This window comes from Nerophis lumbriciformis, linkage group LG03 (assembly GCF_033978685.3).
Source record: "Nerophis lumbriciformis linkage group LG03, RoL_Nlum_v2.1, whole genome shotgun sequence".
Classification (NCBI taxonomy): Eukaryota; Metazoa; Chordata; class Actinopteri; order Syngnathiformes; family Syngnathidae; genus Nerophis; species Nerophis lumbriciformis.
The window spans coordinates 55,779,242-55,801,249 of NC_084550.2; the positions used below are offsets into that span (position 1 = coordinate 55,779,242).

At 41.1% G+C, this 22,008-nt stretch overlaps 1 protein-coding gene across 1 annotated transcript in view; it reads left to right on the top strand.

Moving 5' to 3' along the window:
- Positions 1 to 22,008, top strand: part of LOC133587215 (cadherin-22) — a 615,599-nt gene that overhangs the window by 230,172 nt on the left and 363,419 nt on the right. Inside the window, exon 4 of the mRNA XM_072912852.1 lies at positions 17,588 to 17,717. The gene's annotated coding sequence lies outside the window, so the exon portion shown is untranslated. The remainder of the gene's footprint in view (positions 1 to 17,587; positions 17,718 to 22,008) is intronic.

Here is a 22,008-nt window from a genome sequence, read left to right on the forward strand (position 1 = left end):
GCCCTATGTTTGTGTTGTTTTTAGATCTACGGACCGTATAAATCGCGATACGGGTAAACGTTTTTTGTCATAGTCCCTCGAGAGTTTATGAAGAATGGCGGAAGAGTGTAAGATTTAATGGAAAAAGACGACAAAAGTACCACACACTCCAGTCCAAAAGAGCAGAGCCTAAGGATGCACACATTTGCAGTGACCAAGGTTAGTTTGATATACTTTTAACGTTTAGTGTTTCCCATTGAAGTATTATCTTCTATTATTTGTATTTCTTAAGACACATTTCTGCTACGGATGTTCCGTAAAGCACCAACTCGGCAAGTCTAAATAAAATAATTCAAATGTGAGCAAAACTTAAGCTTTTACCAAAGGCAACAATTATAACTGAAGCCTCCAGCACATACACAACATTGACATTTATAGTTATATTTTGATAAAGACAGGGAAAAACATGCATACTCGTAAACGGCGCATACAACAGCAACACATATGGTTGTAGACACAAAGTTAAATCATTAAATGCAACCTTACCTCAGTGTTTTTCAACCACTGTGCCGTGGCACACTAGTGTGCCGTGAGATACAGTCTGGTGTGCCGTGGGAGATTATCTAATTTCACCGATTTGGGGTAAAAAATATTTTTTGCAAACCAGTAATTATAGTCTGTAAATGATGTGTTGTTGTTGAGTGTCGGTGCTGTCTAGAGCTCGGCAGAGTATCCGTGTAATACTCTTCCATATCAGTAGGTGGCAGCAGGTAGCTAATTGCTTTGTAGATGTCGGAAACAGCGGGAGGCAGTGTGCAGGTAAAAGGGTGTCTAATGCGTAAATTAAAAATAAACAAAAGGTGAGTGCCCTTAAGAAAAGGCATTGAAGCTTAGGGAAGGCTATGCAGAACAAAACTAAAACTGAACTGGCTACAAAGTAAACAAAAACAGAATGCTGGACGACAGCAAAGACTTACTGTGGAGCAAAGATGGCGTCTACAATGTACATCCAGACATGACATGACAATCGACAATGTCCCCACGAAGAAGGATAAAAACAAAGTAGATGTGGGAAATATCGCTCAAACGAAGACTTGAAACTGCTCCAGGAAAATACCATAAAAAGAGAAAAAGCCACCAAAATTGGAGCGCAAGACAAGAACTAAAACACTACACACAGGAAAACAGCAAAAGAACTCAGAATAAGTCACGGCGTGAGACAAGAGCTATATTGATACATGGTTGGTTATGGTTTATATTCATATCCAACAATTGCGACAACGACTTTTTACTGTCAACTGAGTTTCGTTGTTTAATAATTTCTGCTAATAGTGTGCCTCCGGATTTTGTCAACACAAAAAATGTGCCTTCGCTTAAAAAAGGTTGAGAATCACTGCCTTACCTAACCAAAAACGATTCATATTTATCTGGGAGAGGCTTGATACCAATTGCCTTGACCCAGCCACACACAAAAAAGTTGTAGACCTCCAAAAATGCCCTATGTTTGCGTTGTTTTCGGCTCTATGGACCGTTTAAATCGCGATACGGGTAAACGTTTTTTTGTCAGAGTTCCTCGAGAGGTTATCAAGAAGGGGAAAGAGTGCAAGATTTAATGGAAAAAGACATTAAAAGTACCACGCACTCCAGTCCAAGGGAACAGAGCCTAAGGATGCACACATTTGCAGTGACCAAGGTTAGTTTGATATACTTTTAACGTTTAGTGTTTCCCATTTAAGTATTATATTCTATTATTTGTATTTCTTAAGACACATTTTTGCTACGAAATGTTCCGTAAAGAACCAACTCGACAAGTCTAGATAAAATCATTCAAATGTGAGCAAAACCTAAGCTTTTACCAAAGGCAACAATCATAACTGAAGCCTCCAGCATATACACAACATTGACATTTATAGTTATATTTTGATAAAGACGGTTAAAAATATGCATTAACGGCGTGTACAACAGCAACACACATGGTTGTAGACACAAAGTTAAATCATTAAATGCAACCTTACCTAACCAAAAACTATTCATATTTATCTGGGAGAGGCTTGATACCAATTGCCTTGACCCAGCCACACACAAAGAAGTTGTAGACCTCCAAAATGCCCTATGTTTGTGTTGTTTTCGGCTCTACGGACCGTTTAAATCGCGATACGGGTAAACGTTTTTTGTCAGAGTTCCTCGAGAGGTTATCAAGAATGGCGGAAGAGTGCAAGATTGGAAAAAGACGACAAAAGTACCACACACTCCAATCCAAGGGAACAGAGCCGAAGGATGCACACATTCGCAGTGACCAAGGTTAGTTTGATATACTTTTAACGTTTAATGTTTTCCATTTAAGTATTATCTTCTATTATTTGTATTTCTTAAGACACTTTTTTGCTACGAAATGTTCCGTAAAGCACCAACTCGGCAAGTCTAAATAAAATAATTCAAATGTGAGCAAAACCTAAGCTTTTACCAAAGGCAACAATCATAACTGAAGCCTTCAGCACATACACAATATTGACATTTATAGTTATAGTTTGATAAAGCCGGTGAAAAATATGCATTAACGGCACGTACAACAGCGACACACATGGTTGTAGACACAAAGTTAAATCATTAAATGCAACTTTACCTAACCAAAAACTATTCATATTTATCTGGGAGAGGCTTGATACCAATTGCCTTGACCCAGCCACACACAAAGACGTTGTAGACCTCCAAAAATGCCCTATGTTTGCGTTGCTTTTGGCTCTACGGACCGTATAAATCGCGATACGGGTAAACGTTTTTTGTCATAGTTCCTCGAGAGGTTATGAAGAATGGCGGAAGAGTGCAAGATTTAATGGAAAAAGACGACAAAAGTACCACGCACTCTAGTCCAAAGGAACAGAGTCGAAGGATGCACGCATTTGTAGTGACCAAGGTTAGTTTGATATACTTTTAACGTTTAGTGTTTCCCATTTAAGTAGTATATTCTATTATTTGTATTTCTTAAGACACATTTTTGCTACGAAATGTTCCGTAAAGAACCGACTCGACAAGTCTAGATAAAATCATTCAAATGTGAGCAAAACCTAATCTTTTACCAAAGGCAACAATCATAACTGAAGCCTTCAGCACATACAGAAGGTTGACATTTATAGTTATAGTTTGATAAAGACGGGGAAAGATACGCATAAATGGCACGTACAACAGCAACACACATGGTTGTAGACACAATGTTAAATCATTAAATGCAACCTTACTTAACCAAAAACGATTCATATTTATCTGGGAGAGGCTTGATACCAATTGCCTTGACCCAGCCACACACAAAGAAGTTGTAGACCTCCAAAATTGCCCTATGTTTGTGTTGTTTTGGATGTACGAACCGTTTAAATCGCGAAATGGATAATGGCTGAAGAGTGCAAGATTTAACGGAAAAAGACGACAAAAGTACCACACACTCCAGTCCAAGGTTGTAGAGCCTAAGGATCAGGCCCGGCCCTAACCAATCTGGCGCCCTAGGCAAGATTTTAGGTGGCGCCCCCCCACATCGGCAGTGAAGAGTATATACTCACAAGAACCCGAATAGCTTTGTCTTTGACCTTTTTTTTTTACTTACAACTATACCTAATATATAAAGGGGTGGAAAAGTGACTATTACCTGCAGGGCAAACATTAGCTAACCAGAAGGCAATAACAATGTAAACAAAAAACACCTGCTTAAAAGATCTAATACAAACATTTATATGCACGTACAGCACTTAGAACTTTTAGCATATCAGTATGTGGAATTAAATGATGGAATGGATTAAGTAAATAAGTTAAAAATTGTACTGATATGATCCAGTTTAAGAGGTTGTTCAAAATAATAGTGCTTACAGAGTTCAAAGAAGAAGAATTATGAGAAATAATTTCAACCTTATTGAAAATAAGATATTCTTCATCTCAGTATGTTAATAATGACTGAATTAATTAATTAATTACATATTACAAAACTGTTGTATACTAATTCATAGATGTTATTTTATTATATAAAAAGGTCAGTAAATTATTCTATATATTTGTAAACGCTTTGAAGTGGGAAAGGGGTAGGATTAAATAAGCTTTGCTTCTTCCTACTCCTTTTCGGGCATGATGTAAAATGAAATGATATGAAATTGTGTGATGTATTATGATGTAAGTGTGTTCATGTTCCAAATAAACTAAAGAAAGAAAGAAATGTCCCTGAGGAATGTAAGGTGGGAGTACTGTAATTACCTAACGTTACATTATTATTTTCCATAACAATTTAGCCCCCTCCACAATATTAACCCGACGTTAAAACAGAACTAGCTATTTATTGATTAGCAATTGCCGAATCATGTAACATTAGCTTAATGCTAAAAAGCCAGGTTACTATCACATTCTGTAACAGACAAATAATTTCATGTAGGCTAACGTTACCTACCTGCTACCTCTGTATTTTCTCGTTTCTCCTCCTCTTCTTTTCTCTTTTTTCTTCCCTGGGCACCTGACAGTTTTGGCCGTTTTGACATCTTGTGTTGATTTTTTGATGTGGTGACGTCCAAAAAGAGTCATGATACGGGAAGGGAGGGGGCGCACCGTGCGGGGGGGGGGGGGGGGGGGGTGGCGTAATGTTGTAACAAATAATATTTCTATTGAATAGGCTTTATTTGCATTTTAATTAACGTGGGATTATTTTTTGTATTTAGAAATAATAGTACCAACTTTTTTTTTTTCTTTTTTTTTTTCTCCAACATTTGTGGCACTGGCGTGGCGCCCCCTGATGGACGGCGCCCTTAGCATTTGCCTATACGGCCTATGCCACGGGATGGCCCTGCTAAGGATGCACACATTTGCAGTGACCACTCCATTAAAGGTTAGCTTGCTATACTTTTAATGTTTAGTGTTTCCCATTTGAGTATTATCTTGTATTATTTGTATTTCTTAAGACACTTTTTTGCTACTAATGTTCCGTAAAGCACCAACTCGGCAAGTCTAAATAGAATAACTCAAATGTGAGCAAAACCTAAGCTTTTACCAAAGGCAACGGTCATAACTGAAGCCTTCAGCACATACATGTACTCGTGAACGACGCTTACAACAGCAACAAACATGGTTGTAGACACAAAGTTAAATCATGAAATGCAACTTTACCCGACAAAAATTATTCATATTTATGTGGTAGAGTCTTGATACCAATTTCCTTGACCCAGGCACACATAAAGAAATTGTAGACTTTCATGCTTTTCCAAGTTTCTATTTGTGTTGTCGTGTAGAATGGCTTCTGGAGCACACGATAGTTCGATATGTTTGGGAACTTCACCAACAAATAATCCTTTATCACTCGACAAACTGTGGACCAGCTCTTTACTCTCGGCAGGGTCCTTGAGGGTGCATGGGAGTTTGCCAAACCAGTCTACATGTGCTTTGTGGACTTGGAGAAGGCATTCGACCGTGTCCCTCGGGAAGTCCTGTGGGGAGTGCTCAGAGAGTATGGGGTATCGGACTGTCTGATTTTGGCGGTCCGCTCCCTGTATGATCAGTGTCAGTAAGTCGGACACGTTTCCAGTGAGGGTTGGACTCCGCCAAGGCTGCCCTTTGTCACCGATTCTGTTCATAACTTTTATGGACATAATTTCTAGGCGCAGTCAAGGCGTTGAGGGGATCCGGTTTGGTGGCTGCAGGATTAGGTCTCTGCTTTTTGCACATGATGTGGTCCTGATGGCTTCATCTGGCCAGGATCTTCAGCTCTCGCTGGATCGGTTCGCAGCCGAGTGTGAAGCGACTGGGATGAGAATCAGCACCTCCAAGTCCGAGTCCATGGTTCTCGCCCGGAAAAGGGTGGAATGCCATCTTCGTGTTGGGGAGGAGACCCTGCCCCAAGTGGAGGAGTTCAAGTACCTCAGAGTCTTGTTCACGAGTGAGGGAAGAGTGGATCGTGAGATCGACAGGCGGATCGGTGCGGCATCTTCAGTAATGCGGACGCTGTATCGATCCGTTGTGGTGAAGAAGGAGCTGAGCCGGAAGGCAAAGCTCTCAATTTACCGGTCGATCTACGTTCCCATCCTCACCTTTGGTCATGAGCTTTGGGTTATGACCGAAAAGACAAGATCATGGGTACAAGCGGCCGAAATGAGTTTCCTCCGCCGGGTGGCGGGGCTCTCCCTTAGAGATAGGGTGAGAAGCTCTGTCATCCGAGGGGGGGTTAAAGTAAAGCCACTGCTCCTCCACATCGAGAGGAGCCAGATGAGGTGGTTCGGGCATCTGGTCAGGATGCCACCCGATCGCCTCCCTCGGGAGGTGTTTAGGGCACGTCCGACTGGTAGGAGGCCACGGGGAAGACCCAGGACACGTTGGGAAGACTATGTCTCCCGGCTGGCCTGGGAACGCCTCGGGATCCCCCGGGAGGAGCTGGACGAAGTGGCTGGGGAGAGGGAAGTCTGGGCTTCCCTGCTTAGGCTGCTGCCCCCGCGACCCGACCTCGGATAAGCGGAAGAAGATGGATGGATGGATGGCACTTGACAAATCTTTTTTTTTTCTTGATAAATTATGGGGATCTATTTCATTGCATTGTTTGATTTTTTTGCTCATATCTGATTTTTGCAGGAAGACATAGGCTCCTTGTGTACTTGCTGTTCAACAGCCATCTTAGCTTGGTTGGCCACCATTGGTATTCACTTCCGGGAAAAAAAAAATGCTTGTCGGAATAAAGGCAATAGATTACAAATACAACATTTGCTGGGCTGTAGAACGCATCGGTGTGTAGGCCACACCCACCAAATTGTAGAAGAAATGTGTATTGTTCCATATATTAGCTGCACTGGACTATACGCCTCAGATATATACCGGCACAATAAATTATGCAAATATTTACTTACGTACCTTCATTGTTTCCAATTAGTGCCTGTCCCACGGCAGTAAAACGATCAAACAAAACCAAAGTCATCATCATCAGAATCAGAATCAGAATCGTTTTATTGCCATTGTTTGAGAATCCCAAACTAGGAATTTTTCTTGGTGCAATTGTGCAACAGAATGTTGCGGAAACTAGCTTTCCAATCCACTAAACAGACTCAAATCAAAGTTTTGGTGAATTCACCAAACTGAAACAATACGAAAATAATGCCATTGTGAGATAATAATAATAAAAACGCAGACACTTTTAAAGGTTTTAGCATATTCACAAATTCTAACGACGGTAGCTTGATTACATTACCATAGCATGCACAAGTATGCATGCAAACTATGCTAGAGACATTAAACTTTGGGTGGTATAGTCCATGGGTTGGCAACCCACGGCTCTAGAGCCGCTCTTTATCGCCGCCCTAGTGGCTCTCTGGAGCTTTTTCAAAAATGTATGAAAAATGGAAAAAGAGGAGGGGAAAAATTTTTTTTGTTTGTTTTAATATGGTTTCTGTAGGAGGACAAGCATGACACAAACCTCCCTAATTGTTATAAAGCACACTGTTTATATTAAACATGCTTCACTTATTCGAGTATTTGGCAAGCGCCGTTTTGTCCTACTAATTTTGGCGGTCCTTGAACTCACCATAGTTTGTTTACATGTTTAACTTTCTCCGACTTTCTGGGACATATTTTATGCCACTTCTTTTTCTGTCTCATTTTGTCCACCAAACTTTTAACGTTGTGCATGAATCCACAAAGGTGAGTTTCGTTAATGTTATTGACTTGTGTGGAGTGCTAATCAGGCATATTTGGTCACTGCATGACTGCAAGCTAATTGATGCTAACATGCTATTTAGGCTAGCTATATGTACATATTGCATCATTATGCCTCATGTGTAGGTATATTTGAGCTCATTTAGTTTCCTTTAAGTCATCTTAATTAAATTTATATCTCATGACACACTATCTGTATGTATTATGGTTTTTAATTTTTTGCGGCTCCAGACAGATTTGTTTTTGTATTTTTGGTCCAATATGGCTCTTTCAACATTTTGGGTTGCCGACCCCTGGTATAGTCGGTATGATTTGTTTTAGTTATATTTTAAAACTTACAAATGTAACAAACAGTTCAGGGTGTCCCAAGTTACCGGAGTGTGTTAAGTAAGGAGGAGGAGTGTTGTCCCTCCAGAGTTGCCGTAGGGCTGTGACGTAAGAGGTCTATAAAGGTGGGTTGTTGAAGAAGGTGTGTGAAGATGACATTAAAAAAGTGGTGGAGACCGGACCTGCTCTCATGACTCTCATTTATTATTTTATTAATATATTTTAGTACACAGAATATGCGAACCCAGGACACTCGGCTACACAAACATTGCGTGAAGTGATGTAGAAACCTTATGAGCAGGAACACTTTGAATGGTTATACTTCCAGTTTAAGGCACGTAACAGGAAGTACATGTTCAACCCGTAGCACCTGCAGTGAGCGAAATCGTCCAAAAGATGGCGCCATAGCGCTAACAATAACACACCTTTTCAGTGTCTGTCGTTGTAATAAGAAAGCTATTTGCTGAATACAAAACATTATGGCCGCTGGCGAAGAAAAAATTGTAACTTAGTCGCACCGTTTTTTTAAGCCGCATATTTCGAATTAGCGGCTTGTAGTCCGTAGAATACCGTACATATGATGATATAAATGAATATATATAACAACTGGGTTGAGTTTTCTCTTGCCCTGAGGTGGGATCAGATCTGAGGACGTTGTTGTGGTTTGTGCAGCCCTTTGAGACATTTGTGATTAAGGGCTTCATACATAATCTTTGATTGATTGATAAATAAATGCAACGATCACAATGCAACTCAATATAAATGTAGCATTTCATCTTCACAAAAATACTCTGACAAATACAATGTTACTTAAGTCAATTTCAAAAGCCAAAAGGTCGAGCAAAAACCTATTCGGACGAAAACCGAAGCAATTTCTGCAAGAAGAAATAATACAATTCCAATTATTTATTTTCAGAAACCTTAAAATTGTAACAGAAAAAAAAAAACATTTTGTAGAGAATAGTTATAGTTTCATATGCACAAAACAACGTGACATACATATAAAGGACTCATTTAATCATGTTTACATTTTTAAAGAGATAAGAGTTTTTAATTAAATTGTGTTTCTCACTTTCTTTATCGAAGTTTTGGCATTTGCAAAATTACTTTGTCATACTCGTATGGTTTACCTTTTGGGTTTTTATTCCATTATTTCCTTTTCTGTGCCTTTATTTGTGTCTTGGTTTGTGTTGAATGCATTGCTTTTATGCTTGTTTGGAGAGGCTGAAGTGCAGCTTTTCATTACAATAATATTCTTAATTAAGAACAGTGTTATCCTAATTGTATATTTAGGGAGTGTGAAGATTTAGAGTACTATTGCAATGTTTGACTTCCATCCATCCATCCATCTTCTTCCGCTTATCCGAGGTCGGGTCGCGGGGGCAGCAGCCTAAGCAGGGAAACCCAGACTTTCCTCTCCCCAGCCACTTCATCCAGCTCCTCCCGGGGGATCCCGAGGCGTTCCCAGGCCAGCCGGGAGACATAGTCTTCCCAACGTGTCCTGGGTCTTCCCCGCGGCCTCCTACCGGTCAGACGTGCCCTAAACACCTCCCTAGGGAGGCGTTCGGGTGGCATCCTGACCAGATGCCCGAACCACCTCATCTGGCTCCTCTCGATGTGGACGAGCAGCGGCTTTACTTTGAGCTCCCCCCGGATGACAGAGCTTCTCACCCTATCTCTAAGGGAGAGCCCCGCCACCCGGCGGAGGAAACTAATTTCCGCCGCTTGTACCCGTGATCTTGTCCTTTCGGTCATAACCCAAAGCTCATGACCATAGGTGAGGATGGGAACGTAGATCGACCGGTAAATCGAGAGCTTTGCCTTCCGGCTCAGCTCCTTCTTCACCACAACGGATCAATACAGTGTCCGCATTACTGAAGATGCCGCACCGATCCGCCTGTCGATCTCACGATCCACTCTTCCCTCACTCGTGAACAAGACTCCGAGGTACTTGAACTCCTCCACGTGGGGCAAGATCTTCTCCCCAACCCGGAGATGGCACTCCACCCTTTTCCGGGCGAGAACCATGGACTCGGACTTGGAGGTGCTGATTCCCATCCCCGTCGCTTCACACTCGGCTGCGAAGCGATCCAGTGAGAGCTGAAGATCTTGGCCAGATGAAGCCATCAGGACCACATCATCTGCAAAAAGCAGAGACCTAATCCTGCAGCCACCAAACCAGATCCCCTCAACGCCTTGACTGCGCCTAGAAATTCTGTCCATAAAAGTTATGAACTGAATCGGTGACAAAGGGCAGCTCTGGCGGAGTCCAACCCTCACTGGAAACGTGTCCGACTTACTGCTGGCAATGCGGACCAAGCTCTGTGTAACCCGGGTGACAAAACCCCATTTAAATATCCTTTCTATTTATTTTTCGTCGTCTAAGCTGTTCTTGCGTGCGTCATTACGTCACGCGGTCACGTGACTTAACGCGGCTGTCAGACGAGCATTAAACCCGGAAGTCGGCTGCTACCGGTGAGAGCGAGAGGGACACACTGTGAGGTTGCTGCAGGAGCCGACTACCACAGCCGTGGGTTGTCCGCGGAAGTGTTTGAGAGTGACTTATCTGCGGAATTGGCCAGGTTGGATGGCGAGCTTAGAGCCCTTAACTAGAGTCTGAAGCTTTATCCCTGGAACCGAACCACCTGAACTGAATCCACCCAACCGAACCCCGGGCTGGTAGGAGGTTTCTCAGCAGCCGCCCTTTGTTTTTCCCTTCTTTTTGCCAAAACGCAACAAGTTCATTGCGGTCCTCCTGAACCTTTACTTTTTCCCTGTCCCTTCACTAAAACCCCTCTGGACACTGCCACCACAACGTGGACTTTGCGGGGCCTGTTTAATGAACTATGAATTTGTGTTGCGCTCATACCATCGTTGGTAAAAAACAAGGACTAAATCACGTATACTGATATTGTAAATAACTGAACGTTGTGTGAATTGATGTATATGTGAATGGCCATTTGAATTTACATGTTTAATGTTGTTTGTTATTTTTCCTATTATTCTTTAATATAATTTGGTACCACTTAAACATAAATCCTGTGTTCAGTCTTTATTACTCTCCATTCCTAGAGTTGAGTTTAGTTTCTTCTGATCTAGCCCAGACATATCATTCACTATTTTACTTAGTACTTGTACAGTGCTTTATTAGAGTAACATACAGGTTACATCTGACACTGATTATACAGGGAGCGAACCGCCACAATAAGACAGTCCGATACCCCATACTCTCTGAGCACTCCCCACAGGACTTCCCGGGGTACACTTCTCCAAGTCCACAAAGCACATGTAGACTGGTTGGGCAAACTCCCATGCACCCTCAAGGACCCTGCCGAGAGTATAGAGCTGGTCCACAGTTCCACGACCAGGACGAAAACCACACTGTTCCTCCTGAATCCGAGGTTCGACTATCCGGCGTAGCCTCCTCTCCAGTACACTTGAATAGACCTTACCGGGAAGGCTGAGGAGTGTGATCCCACGATAGTTAGAACACACCCTCCGGTTCCCCTTCTTAAAGAGAGGAACCACCACCCCGGTCCGCCAATCCAGAGGTACCGCCCCCGATGTCCACGCGATGTTGCAGAGTCTTGTCAACCAAGACAGCCCCACAACATCCAGAGCCTTAAGGAACTCCGGGCGGATCTCATCCACCCCCGGGGCCTTGCCACCGAGGAGCTTTTTAACTACCTCGGCAACCTCAGCCCCAGAAATAGGAGAGCCCACCACAGATTCCCCAGGCCCTGCTGGTACAAAACAAATACAAGTACCTCTCGCTGCATATAGTTAGCTTGTTTTGCTGCTATGATCAAGATGAGAAAGCAACATTAACATGAGATAGAACACATTTTGTCACATTACTGTTGGTAAGGGTCTTACTGTATAAAGTTGAGCACAATACAAAAGCTCAAAAGGAAGGATGGCAACCATGACTTAGCACTATATTGACACCCAAGACAAACAACACACTTCCGGCCTTCACAATAAGAGCACTGTGTATAACATTCTGTCTGACTGCACTGAACAAAACGAGCGTCTCAGAAAAGCAGATTAAAAGCTTTGAATCCAGACTGTATTTATTCATAATCAAAACATGCAAATGCCAAATAATGTGTTGTTTGCACTTCATAGATTTCATAACGAGATGTGTTTTCTAAATGAGATTGAATGGTGTCAATCCTGTTGACAATTATGTTGGACCAAAAAGCTTCATTGTTTTTGCGCTATGACGGTTTGCACTCTTTCTAAACTCTGTTGCAAAATATATGTTATTTCATTGTTTGTTTTTGTTTCAACCCTATCACGGCATTGCTATTTCAAGATATAATTGCTATTGTGAGCATACATACTGTATCTCAGATTCTCAGCTGTGATCTGTTGCGTCTCCTGTTGTCTTATTCTCACTTGCAGGTTCTTAATTGTGTACTGCGTAGATTTGCACTGTGTAACCATGATTACATGTTGGTTTGTTTCCTTACATTGTTTTGTAACACTCAATGTTCGGTTGTAGGTTAACCAAGACGGTTTATACAACTGGGACAAAATATGTCATTGAAAACCCAATCATGTGAACAGTTGGGCATACGCAAATATAAATTAAGAGACCTTGAGTTGGTATTCAGTATTTTATCAATGCGTATGATTTTACTTTTGATTTTAAAATACTGTACATTGATGAATTGTGAATGTAGCTGTGGAGGGGGGCGTGGCCTGCGGGCGTGCCGCGGAACTGGGTGTGCAAGGACCGGCCTCGAAGACAGCGACAGGTGATTAGTCTCCTGGCCGACAGATCTTCGGGAGACCCGTATATCGTTTGAATCAAGTATTTTTATTTTCATGCAGCGATTGCTTTCCAGCAATATATGTTTTTTTCTTCTCAGTCTCCTCGCTCCAACTCCAACAACAACAGTAACTAGGATGGCAGATGCGGGGATCGAACCTGCAACGGCCGCTCTACCAACCGAGCTATACCGCCCCTATATATATATATATATATATATATATATATATATATATATATATATATATATATATATATAATATCCATCCATCCATTTTGTACCGCTTAATCCCTTCGGGGTCGCGGGGGGCGCTGGAGCCTATCTCAGCTACAATCGGGCGGAAGGCGGGGTACACCCTGGACAAGTCGCCACCTCATCGCAGGGCCTATATATATATATATATATATATATATATATATATATATATATATATATATATATATATATATATATATATATATATATATGAGGTGGGGGTTAGGGGGTAGCGGGTGGTGTATATTGTAGTGTCCCGGAAGAGGGACGCAAAGGGTTCTGGGTATTTGTTCTGTTGTGTTTATGTTGTGTTACAGTGCGGATGTTCTCCCGAAATGTGTTTGTCATTCTTGTTTGGTGTGGGTTCACAGTGTGGCGCATATTTGTAACAGTGTTAAAGTTGTTTATACGGCCACCCTCAGTGTGAATGTGAAAAGCCATAGATATTATGTGATTGGGCCGGCACGCAAAGGCAGTGGCTTTAAGGCACGCCCCCGATATTGTTGTCTGCATGGAAATCAGGACAATTTCGGGAGATTAGTTGCCCCGGGAGATTTTCGGGAGGGGCACTGAAACTCGGGAGTCTCAATCCACTCCCTCACTCTCTCGCTCTCTCTGTCTCTGCCCCTCCGCGTGCGCACACCTTCACAATTTGTTTTGATTTTAACTAGATACGTTATAAATGCGTTAAAATGTAATATCGGAAATTATCGGTATCCGTTTTTTTATTATCGGTATCGTTTTTTTTTTGTTTTTTTTTAATTAAATCAACATAAACAACACAAGATACACTTACAATTAGTGCACCAACCCAAAAAACCTCCCTCTCCCATTTACACTCATTCACACTCATAAGAGGGGAGGAGTATATTTACAGCTAGAATTCACCAAGTCAAGTATTTCATATATATATATATATATATATATATATATATATATATATATGTATATGTGTGTATGTATATATATATATATATATATATATATATATATATATATATATATGTGTATATGTATATATATATATATATATATATATATATATAAGAAATACTTAACTTTCAGTGAATTCTAGCTATATATATATTATATATATATATATATATATATATATATATATATATATATATATATAAATAAAAGAAATACTTGAATTTCAGTGTTCATTTATTTACACATATACACACACATAACACTCATCTACTCATTGTTGAGTTAAGGGTTGAATTGTCCATCCTTGTTCTATTCTCTGTCACTATTTTTCCAACCATGCTGAACACCCTTTCGCAGGTACCCAGAAAGGTTTCGAGTACCACCAAAAAAACTGAATCTCTGAAGACAGTATACAAATATGTGTTACAGGTGTACAAATACTGTTTGTATAATAAGCATGTTATTTTTTACAAATGAGGGTTAAGAGTTCAGTACTAAAAAAAAAAAGAAAAGAATGTGGCTTAAGTACAGTTTTTTAATTGAGCTGCTGCATTTTTTGGTTGGGTTGTTTATTTATTTTGAGTAACTTCTATACATTTCTAAAAGGGGAGGAATGTAATAGTGATCTATGTTTGTCTGTTGCCATCTCCTGGTGAATGTTGGCTATAGCGTACTGGGGTTACTTTTTGGTTGGCCAACGATTTACGTGGTGTTGCGCACCTGACGTCACTCAGGTGCGCATGGAGCTGGAGGGGGCGTGGCTTCCAGCTCCGCCTGAATTTCGGGAGATTTTCAGGAGAAAATGTGTCCCGGGAGGTTTTCGGGAGAGGCGCTGAATTTCGGGAGTCTCCCGGAAAATCCGGGAGGGTTGGCAAGTATGCTTTACGTTGTCACACCCTCTGCCATCGCCCCATCTGCAGACATTTTGACTTGCTAAGTGACACCAGGCCAATGGAAATGCTTGTATTTGGCGAGAAGAAGCATCTGCATCACTTACTTTAATTTTGGCTGTCGACACCGGTTGATGCGGGATGGAAATAAACGGTGGTGGGGCCATCCGCAGTGGAGTGTGCACCATAGGCAGAAAGCTATAACCATTGTGTTCAAAGTGAATGGCGGTGTTTAGCTAACCGCACGAGGTGTAATCCCTGCAGGGGGCGACTTGTTTGGCAGCCGCATGTGTGTCTGTGTTTGTCTGTGTGCACAAGCTCAGCGGGTCTTTGATTCTCATTAAAAGAGGGTCTTATTTATCCTGCGGCTGGTGTTTTGAAGCCGTCGGGCTGTCATCAATTACCATACCTATCCAGTCGCTTTTTTTTGTTGTGCATCACGAGAAAAGAGCGCAAAGCTATTTCTCAGGCTGCTGGTACTTTTGCACCGAAAAAAAATAAAAATAAGGAAGTTCTGAATGGCCTCTCTGAGATAGATTTTTGCAGAGAGATGAGGGCTGTTTTTTCAACAGCTCTATTTAGGTAGCTAAAATGATGTTATTGTCCGTCTGGTGAAAGGAAAAAAATAATCCTGTTGTACCTCTATAACATATTTTGTCGCTCAGCTTGACCTCGAGTATGCCACTCAAGTTTCTCAAGGCGTAAAAAAAAAATAAATAATCCAAACTGAATCATAAAAAGATTGCACGACAATAGGAGGCAAACTTTTGCAGTTTAATTACTTTCATTTTGTAGCTTTTGTAAATAATAATATTTGTTACGTACAGTCGTGTTTAAAAGTTTACATACACTTGTAAAGAGTGATTGGAGCACATACTTGTTGGTCACAAAAAAAAACATTCATGAAGTTTGGTTCTTTTATGAATATATTATGGGTCTACTGAAAATGTGCTGGGTCAAAAGTATACATACAGCAATGTTAATATTTGCTTACATGTCCCTTGGCAAGTTTCACTGCAATAAGGCACTTTTGGTAGCCATCCACAAGCTTCTAGTTGAATTTTTGACCACTCGTCTTGACAAAATTGGTGCAGTTCAGCTACATTTTTTGGGTTTTCTGACATGGACTTGTTTCTTCAGCATTGTCCACACATTTAAGTCAGGACTTTGGTAAGGCCATTCTAAAACCTTAATTTAGCCATTCCTTTACCACTTTTGATGTGTGTTTGGGGTCATTGTCCTGTTGGAACACCCAACTGCGCCCAAGACCCAACCTCCGGGCTGATGATTTTAGGTTGTCCTGAAGAATTTGGATAATACTCCTTTTTCATTGTCCCATTTACTCTCTGTAAAGCACTAGTTGCATTGGCAGCAAAACAGGCCCAGCGTATAATACTACCACCACCATGATTGACGGTAGGAATGGTGTTCCTTGGATTAAAGGCCTTACCTTTTCTCCTCCAAACATATTGCTGGGTATTGTGGCCAAACAGCTCAATTTTTGTTTAATCTGACATCACATGGACACAGATAAAACCTTCTGGAGGAAAGTTGTGTGGTCTGTTGATATGATGTACTTAGTGCATAAGTAACAAACGTGTACTTCATGTTTAGTGACATGCTAATTCTTATTTTTACCCTTTTTTTTTTTTTTACAAATTCCATTGTATGTTATACTCTTCTGACACCACCAGATGGCAGCATAAGTGTCCACATAAGCGGCCATAAGACCCCAATTCAGTAGTGTACACAATTTTGGAAATAAGAGCTAAAAGGTGCTGTCCACGCATGTGGCCAATTAAGCCTTTAGAGGTTTTAATCCCAGGAACACCAAACCTACCGTCAAACATGGTGGTGGTACTATTATGCAGAAGCTTGTGGATGGCTACCAAAAGCGCCTTATTGCAGTGAAACTTGCCAAGGGACATGTAACCAAATATTAACATTGTTGTATGTATTTATGTATGTATAGTATTTTGTATTTCTATAGTGTTTTGTATATTGTACAGGGTTGCTTATTATTTTTATTGGATAGTAGTCTGTTTATTTCAATTGTTAGTTTTTTTTTTCTTTATTGCCTGTTGTGTAATTTATTTTATTTTATTATTTATTTATTTTTACCCCATATTTGTTCCCACTACCGCACCTTAAGTTGAAGTCCTTAATCTCGTTATATGCAAATATAATGACAATGAAGTCCATTCTATTCTTCTATTCTATTCTATTCTATGTATACTTTTGACCCTGCAGATTTGGTCTAATTTTCAGTAGACCCATAATAAATTCATAAAAGAACCAAACTTCATGAATGTTTTTTGTGGCCAACAAGTATGTGCTCCAATCACTCTATCACAAACAAATACGAGTTGTAGAAATTATTGGAAACTCAAGACAGCCATGACATGTTCTTTACAAGTGTATGTCAACTTTTAACCACGACTGTAATGCTACTATTCAAGGTATTAGGCATGATTTATCATCATCTCTCGCAAATGTTGTATTAACTTAACACAAATGTACACACACTATTTCTGTTTTTGCGCAAACTTAAAGATCAACAAATATTGTTACCAAATATGTCTTAACCACTTCTACTTTGTCAAATCAATCCATCCACCTCACAGGTGAGGCATATCAAGATGATGATGCGGGCAGCATGAGTATTGCAAACGTCTTTAGAATGTGCAGTTTTATTACAAACGTTCACCAGAGCTGTTGCCTGTGATTTGACTCTTCATTTCACTCTGTATTTCACCATCTCCAAAGGTGGTCCAGGGAATAAACTACTTCCATCTGGCCTGACAACCGCAGACCCAGTCCAGGATCTCCACATCCAGCGTCTTCACCTCCATGATGGTCTGAGAATTTCTTCATAAACTGCCAGAAACTATCTCAGGTAAATTAATCCGGATGTTCGTCGTCCTTATCTGGGTCTCGACCTGACTAAAGTCTGTCATTGTAACCGACTCGAGTGGGCAAATGCTCCTATTTGACAACGTTCGTCACCTTTGGAGAGGTTTTCATTTCCAGGGATAAATCCCGGTTTTCACGGTGTGGCTGCACTTTGTCACCGATTCTGTTCATAACTTTTATGGACATAATTTCTAGGCGCAGTCAGGGCATTGATGGGATCCGGTATTGTGGCTGCAGGATTAGGTCTCTGCTTTTTGCAGATGATGTGGTTCTGATGGCTTCATCTGGCCAGGATCTTCAGCTCTCACTGGATCGGTTCGCAGCCGAGTGTGAAGCGACTCCAAGTCAGAGTCCATGGTTATCGCCCGGTGAAGGGTAGAGTGGTTGGGGAGAAGACCTTTCCCCATGTGGAGGAGTTCAAATACCTTGGAGTCTTGTTCACGAGTGAGGGAAGAGTGGCTCGTGAGATCCACAGGCTCATCGGTGCAGCGTCTTTAGTAATGCGGACGCTGTATCGATTCGTTGTGGTGAAGAAGGAGCTGTGCTGGAAGGCAAAGCTCTCAATTTACCGGTCGATCTACGTTCCCATCCTCACCTATGGTCATGAGCCTATGGTTATGACCGAAAGCACAAGATCGCGGGTACAAGCGGCCGAAATGAGTAACCTCCGCCGGATGGCGGGGCTCTCCCTTAGAGATAGGGTGAGAAGCTCTGCCATCCGGGAGGAGCTCAAAGTAAAGCAGAGAGGTTCCAGATGAGGTGGTTCGGGCATCTGGTCAGGATGCCACCCGAACGCCTCCCTAGGCGTTTAGGGTACGTCCGACCGGTAGGAGGCCACGGGGAAGACCTAGGACACTTTGGGAATACTATGTCTCCCGGCTGGCCTGGGAATGCCTCGGGATACCCCGGCAGGAGATGGACGAAGTGGCTGGGGAGAGGGAAGTCTGGGCTTCCCTGCTTAGGCTGTTGCCCCTGCGACCCGACCTCGGATAAGCGGAAGAAGATGGATGCATGGATGGCATTGCGTGGGTGTGCATCTTTGCTGATGTCAAAGATGTGGATGTAGCGAAGTACAAGTATGTTATAGACAAGAAACAACACAGCTATATTTTACTGACGGCATTCTGAATGCACAGTGACATGATCCTAGGGCCCGTTGTTGTACTATTCATGCACGACCATCACCCTGTGCAACATGATAATGCATGGCCCCCTGTTGCAAGGATCTGTACTCAGTTCCTGGAAACATACCAGTTATTGCATTGAAAGCATACTCACTGGACACGTCACCCATTTAGCATGTTTGGGATTGTCCGGGTCGGCACCACACCTGTGCAATAATCATGCCGTTTAATCGACATCTTGATATACCACACCTGTGAGGTGGATCTCAGCAACGGATATGTGCTCACTAACACAGATTGCGAAACATTTAGCCTATAAAACGTTTCAGATATTTCAGTTCAGCTTATGATAAATTAAATACAAACATAAGTGTTGCATTTGTATTTTTGTTGAGTGTTTTTTTGTTTAAGTTGTGTTCTGTGTGAATTTCAACCTGGTAGACTTTTATCGTGTTGCAAATAAAAGTTGCAATCAGATTTTTGAGTAGGGAAGATTCGGTTCAGTACAGAAGCCGGTTGCCAAGAATGCAGTGAAGCCAGATCCTAAAAACCCTCTTTGGTTGTCAAAGTCTCCTATTTGGGAAGTGAAATTAAGTGAATTGTATTTAAATACCCCTTTTTCTCTAATGACTCAAAGCTACGGATAAAGAACAAAGTCAATAATAAAGAACCATAGCCTTACGGTAACAAAAATAATAATCTTTAGACCAGGGTTGTCCAAACATTTTGACTTGGGGGCCGCATTGGGCTAAAAAAATTTAGCCAGGGGCCGAAAGCCGATTGCATAAAGTAACAAAATATATAGCCTATATACAGTATGTGTACATTTTATATTAATATAATGGATATATAATTAATAATGAATATAATTGGATATTAAGAGTATGTGAAAGTTCAACTTCTACATTGTTTACTTCCGTGACGGCATCCTTAAAGTTTTGTAATCAATCAGAAATATCAAGCAGTTAAAATGCGCTAAACATGGATGAGTGTAGCGAGTTTTGCGTTTTTCCATTCATACATTGTAATATATTTTACGTTTTTACGGTGATTGGACATTTTTTTGTAATAATATGCACAAAATTCATTCAGTGATCAGGTTGTGTTATGTGTAACCGTGTGTGTCAGTTGCATTATTTATTGTTTTCATGACTAGGGAAGGTTGTTCGGTTTAGGTAATATGAGTGAATGCTGCGCTGTGTTTCGAACCGACCACTATTAATGATCATTGACCTGATGTATTCCCGTTAGCCACACGATGGTGTTAAATTTGCAGCAATCAGACCATTAGGTTGTTTAAAATTAATTAGCAAACACCCCGCGGGTTAGATTTCTTAATAAACTCATGACGTCTTGCCGGCCAAACTGACTGCCAAGTTGGTGAGTACCAGCGTCTCCTCTACTTTAGACTGAAGTACACATAAAACCGTGATAATATAGTAGTGTTTCATCCCAATTTCTTCCAATAATTTTACAGCACTAATACCTATTTCAGGACTGTTGTGAAGTGTGTCAATATAAGCAAACATTCTTTATAATAGCTGTGGTGTAATGAACCTGATATAATCTCGACGCCTATTTAGTGCCTACATCCTATTACAAGCCGCTACAGGAATAAGCTCGCTGTGCATATACATATAGTATAAATGGCAGTTTAAATCCAGATCTGAACCAGATCACATTTTGACAAGTCATTTAAATGTAACATTAAGTATTCCCCATGACTTTTGCTGTTTTAGGAGTGTGTTAAATTGAGATTATGTTCTTTCTGAGCCCGTTTCAATGCAATGTACAACAGTCCTCTGGTGATTGCATTGTATATCCCGCTGCTGCATGGAGAACTGTCACTGTAATCCAATAGGCTGTCATTATATGGCTAACAGCTGGGGATGTTAGTTTTTTTCATGTTGCCTGGGCCTCACGATTCTCTTTGTGTGGGTTTCTCCACATGTGTGTGTGTGTGTGAATGTGTCAGTGCAAGCGTGATTATTAAGTATTTTCTCTCCTAACATGCATCCACTGTGGATATGTGCAATATTGTTTTTATCCCCTGAGGGTCTGAAGCTCCTATTGCCTGGTGATAAATGTTGTGCATGTGTGGCCTTGGAATGAAATGGCCTGCTGGTCCCTGCAGGAGCAACATTGTGTTTAGACACTTCATTGCTGACATGGATGTATTGATTAACTCGAGGCAATTCTTTTTTCTGGTTTTTTTATTGATTTATTTTTTTTACACTTGCATATGCTATTTTTTTGCATGCGTTTTAAAAGGTAAAGCATTTCCATATTTTATTTGTTTTTGTCATTTAGGCATTAATTATCACAGGCACAATAGTGAAGCAGTCATGTGGAAAAAAATGGACATCTCCTAAATTTCAATGATAAACTTTAAAAGTACACATCTGCAGTTATGAGATGATACTTTTAAATGAAAATGATCTTGGCGCAAACAAATCTTGCTAGCTTGAGGCATCGAAAATGTCCACTGAAACGCCGAAATCCGCGTTTTAAATATTCATTTTCACGTCAAAATATCACTTACGTGTTTTTTTTTAATGAAATATAAAAAAGTGACGATCTAAACAACATTTGTTGAATGCTTGCCGCAGCCGCAGGTACTCGATGTTCCTCTTGCCAAAACGCCGCTCTGAGTTTATTTATGTATTTTATTATTTTTTTTGCTGCAGCCATACTTGCCAACCCTCCCGGATTTTCCGGGAGACTCCCGAAATTCAGCGCCTCTCCCGAAAACCTCCCGGGGCAAATTATCTCCCGAAAATCTCCCGAAATTCAGGCTTTCCCACAATATAAACGGCGTGCCTGCCCAATCACGTTATAACTGTAGAATGATGGAGGGCGAGTTGTTGGTTTCTTATGTGGGTTTATTGTTAAGCAGTTTCATTAACGTCCTCCCAGCGCGGTAACAACACACAACAACAGCAGTCACGTTTTCGTCTACCGTAAAGCAGTTTGTCTGCCGTAAACAGCAATGTTGTGACACTCTTAAACAGGACAATACTGCCATCTAGTGCATTTGAGGAAAGCACTTTTGTGCGTGCCACACAGCATTGCATCATCAGAGAGGGTGTTCAGCATGGTTAGAAAAATAGTGACAGAGAATAGAACAAGGATGGACAATTCAACCCTTAA